Genomic DNA, 5,100 nt, shown 5'->3' with positions numbered 1-5,100 from the left:
CAAAATTGAACAGTTTATTGGTACTAATAATAAATGTACAGAACTTATATTATTTTTTTAAGCTGAACATATATTTTTTATCGTATTAATTTCCCCCCTAACCTCAATTTTTTCCGTCATGCCGGAAAGGACCAAGCAAATGTTATTGAAAACCTGGTGACCCCCCGAATTTTGCGGCATGCAAAACGCATACGGTAGGAGTATAGACATTTAGTACAATCAAATCCGGACCAGGCAGAGAAATGTATCATTAAAGTGAGGAAATCGTTAAATCGGGTATCGTTAAATCAGTTATACTGTACAGTGAAATACCGTTACAATGAACTTCAAGAGACCGCAAATTTTGCTCATTTTACAAGATTTTCGTTGTAACTGAATTCAAGCAACTTAATGGAAATCAAGTTGGGACTGAAAATTTCTGTCGTTGAAACAGATATTTCGTTGTAGCGGAATTCGTAGTAACGGGATTACGTAAAATTATATTTGTTGAAATATTAAAACACTTTTCAGCAATTCGAGAAAACTGTTGCAAACATTTGTTTCTAAAAAGGCCATCCAAAAACGGATACTTGAATGTGAGATCGTTTGATTTCTTTTGCGAATTTTTACTCTGTAAATGTAGCTTTTTAGCGATTGCGGGATCATAGCTGGAAAGCGTTCCTTAAGTGAAAAACTGGTTTATTTCCCCGTAACTTCATGCAGCTAAAAGGCATTATCATTTATCAACATTGCATTTTGTGTTTCCTGCAAGAAACTGGACTTATCAGTATTTTTCTCCATCATTCCTCAAGTTTCCTGTTGCGATTGCAAGCATGAGGTTTTTGACGCATTTATTTATGTTAAGGTCAAATATTTGGATATTTTCACTTGAAGTAAACACAAATTACACAATTGAAGTAAACACAAAATCTGCCTTGTTTTTTTTTTTTTTTTGTTTTTTTTCTAACCCTTAATACCAGGGTTCGTAATTTTTTTGATTTTAAAAAAAAGTTGGATTTTTTAAAATTTAAATCGGATTTTTTTTTATTTAAATCAAATTTATTTTATTTTTATTAAATATCTTCAAAAAATTTTAGATATTAATTATTTCACATTTATAAGCATAATATATTTCATACAATAAATGAATCTATTCAACTTACTTTTAAAATTAAGATAAGTTCTCTAACTATTCAATAAATTTTTAAGATTTATAAATACAGTCGACTCCCCTTACAACGCGATTCGACTTACGCGAAATGGCTATAACGCGAACTTTTTGAATTTATAGCTAACGCGAATTCCTCGTCCACAACACGAATAATTTTTAAAAGAAGTATCGGCTACTAAATACTGATTCCGTGAATATTATTCCATACGTTTAGCATCACTACAAGCAAAAGTTCTCTCACTAAACGAGTCTACACATCGCGCTGTTAGTACATCAAATAACTACTCAGTATGTTTCATTTATCTTTTTTTCATTCTAAATATTAAAGTTGATAAAATATAATGGCATCTTAGTGCGCGGTTTTACCTAAAGTTTGTAAAGATGGGAGGAAAAGCAAAGTTTTTCTGACAAAAAAAAGAAAGAAAAGGCTAAGATTCTGGATATGTTTGAACTACTACCAAACGTCAACGGTAGCACGACATAAATATGAGTAAATCTACCACATTACAATTAAAAAATCAAAACAAAAAGATATCCATAAAAGTTTAGAACTTAGTTTTAATGAAGCTTGCAGAGCAATAATGTCGAAGCAAAGTAAATATTATGAAAATGAAAGCTGCTCTTGTATTGTGTTTAAAGATAATAGGAAGATGAACTGTTGCCATAAATGGAAACGTATTAAAGAAGAGGCAAAGCAACCGTATTTTAAAATGTATTAGATAATAATCTGATCATGGAGCATATATATATATATATATATATATATATATATATATACATATATATATATATATATATATATATACATATATATATATATACATACATATATATATATATATATATATATATATATATATATATATATATATATATATATATATATATATATATATATATATATATATATATATATATATATATATATATATATATATATATATATATATACATATATATATATATATACATACATTTTTCCACAACGCGAAATTTCGACTTACGCGAGGAATCTTGGAACGCATCCCTCGCGTAAGTCAGGACTTGACTGTACTTGGTAATGCTTAGATAAGATGTGATTTTGTTTTGTGTTGTTTTGCTTAAAGATGAGGTTTCCATCATCATGTACGTTTTTAGTGTAAAATATGTTGAACAATTACTTTTCTTAACTATATTAGTTACGGTGTGTATAAGAAAAAGTGCAAATTTTTGTTTTGTTCGAAATTGTAATTTTAGTTTCAGCAATAAAAAGCAATATTCCAAGAATGAAAATCTGAAACGCACCGAAAGAGGGATCTATGTTGTTTTTTTCCTGTTGAAGCTAAAATAGTGTAATGCAGTGTAGTTACATTTAGAGCAATACATTCTAAAAATGCAGAATTAATTTATAAAAATAAAATCAACTGATTTAAATTAATTACTTTGTAAAAAAAATCACTTGATTCAAATCAATTGATTTAAATCAAGCTGATTTACATCAACGAACCCTGAAAAATACCTAAAAGTTTTTCAGTGAAAATCGTTGCACGATTCTCTATTTCTAGAAAGATGCAATGGAGGAATAGTTTTAAAAAGTCATAATGAGGAAACTCAACCCCCTAAAATGGGTACTGTAGAGTGTAATTTAGTTCGCGCCGGAAAATTATTTCAAATTTGTACCCTGTAAATGTAGCTTTTCGACCAGTGGAGCATCTTTGCTGGAAAGCATTACTTACAAAAGACTCGTTTCTGTACCCGCTAAATATTTTTTGCTCAACGAAATGGCATTGTTAGTCATGGGCAGTGGCGCACTCGGGATTTTTTCCTGGGAGGGACTAGATTTTTTTTTGGGAACTCTGATAAGTGAATAGAGAGGTAAAATCGGTGTTTTTTCAACCTTTCCCAGATGTATGCATATTTCTTTTTAAATTTCGTATCAGTAGAGTTTAATTAGTTTTTATTTTAATTAGATACCAACTTTATAAAGTATTAAATATACCAATTCATATATAACACCTAATTATATACCAACTTTATCAAGTTTCAGGGAAGAATAAAATTGTTCTCTCCTGCTCACAGTGCGTTCTCTCTCTTTCTATCTATCGAACCACAAAATCAGTTTGAATTTGTAAATCATAAAATACACAGACCAATTTAATTATGCTCAAATTAAGAAAAAAATTAATTTGAATTTTGACATCTTGAATTCAAATTATGTTTTTCGCAATCACGATGTGTGTATGTAGGCGTGTGTTTGTGTGTGGGGGGTATGTGTATGTGTGCTGGCATAAGTGTGTGGGTAGTTGTGTGTATGAATGTGTGTGTGTGTGTGGGGGGTTATGTGTATGTGTGTAGGCATATGTGTTTGTGTCTGTGTGCAGGCATGAATGTGTGCGTAGCTGTGTGTATGTGTGTGTGTATGTTTTTGTGTGTGTATGTGTAGGTGTCTGTATGTATGCGTGTGTGTATGTGTGTGTATGTGGTGGTGTGTGTGTATGTGTGCGTGTATTTGTGTAGTTGTGTACGTATGCGCGTGTAAGTGTAGGACATGGATGCAACCTGGAGGCGGCTTCCGCTATAGGAGCAGCATCGTGAGGAACCGGTCGACGGTGATGCTGCGGAGGGTGGCGGTGGGAAAATAAAATCAAAAGAACGCCAAAAACAGTCAAGTGAGAACAATAAGCAATCGTGATTGCTCAAAAAAAAAATTGAATAAAAAGATATAATGTATTATTTTATACTCTTTAATTTTTCAAATATTTTCTTTTTAAAGAAAGAGGCTGATTCCTCTGTGGACAGAAGTCGATTGTTGGGAAAAGAGTTTTACAGCAGCCGTATTTTAAAAATAGTAATTTTCAAATATTTTGTTGAATTCCGAAAATTAAATGCCAAAAGATGCAATTTTAGACCTTCTCTTTGGTCTGGTCAATTTTTTTTAGAAAATGGATAGATTCCGTGCCAAGTTCATTATGGATTACTTTTTGGATGTTTTTATTTTTTTCTTGTAACAAGTAAGTGAGTTTCATTTCTTAAAGGAAAATTCTCAGTTTACAACATGTATTTGCATTTAGCAATCAAAATTTTTTTTCATAACTTTTCGTTAACATTTTACATTTTAAAATTCAATGCCGTTCAGAAAATTTTAGCTGTTGATTGATGGAATTCGATGTACATTTTTAAAAAGATTTGAAAAATATTTATATCTTTAAAAACATCGGAGAAATTTCAAATGGAATTCTCAACAATTATTTAGGTTTATCACTCATATGCTGTGTGGAATATCATTTGTTCTACAGAGCATGGAAGTTTTAAAAATACCTTTCGTAACAAATTTTGTTTGAATAGAAGAAAGAAAGATAGGAAAAAACTGACGAAAGACATGAGAACTTCCATGGTTTGTTTTTAATATCAACGCATTTTCTTTCGACTGCAAAACACAACTAGGAAATATCTGGAGACTTGCATTTTAGAAGGCAATATAGTTGAACATAATTTTTTTTCCCTCATTATAGAAGTTTTTTAAAATCCATATTCAAATTGGTTGTTTAGATTATACGAAAATCGCATTGAGTAAAAAAAGTAAAGTAAAAAAATGTTTTGGAATATCAATGTTCATGTTCACGTGTATATTTTGAAGTATGGTCTTTCTTTCTTTCTTCAAAAACATAAATAAATAAATGAATTTTAACTTGTTGTAAATACAATGAATTAGATAAGTTTTTTGAAACATTCAAATTTTTGCTTCTTGCACAAGGTTATGTAACAAACGTAACTGAATAAGTCATATTTGTTGAAAGATTGTGCAATTAATGAATTTATTATCGCTAAATTAAAATAATAAATTATCCAACGTTTTGAAGCATAAAATTGCAAATTACTGCAGACACGTGTTTCGGTGTTACAAGAAACACCTTTTAATGCGAAGAAGTATGAGCTTCTGGATGAAAAATCATCCGAGAAAAGCAGCACGG

The sequence above is a fragment of the Uloborus diversus genome, chromosome 8, assembly GCF_026930045.1.
Source record: "Uloborus diversus isolate 005 chromosome 8, Udiv.v.3.1, whole genome shotgun sequence".
Classification (NCBI taxonomy): Eukaryota; Metazoa; Arthropoda; class Arachnida; order Araneae; family Uloboridae; genus Uloborus; species Uloborus diversus.
Note: the sequence above shows the minus strand (reverse complement) of the source record.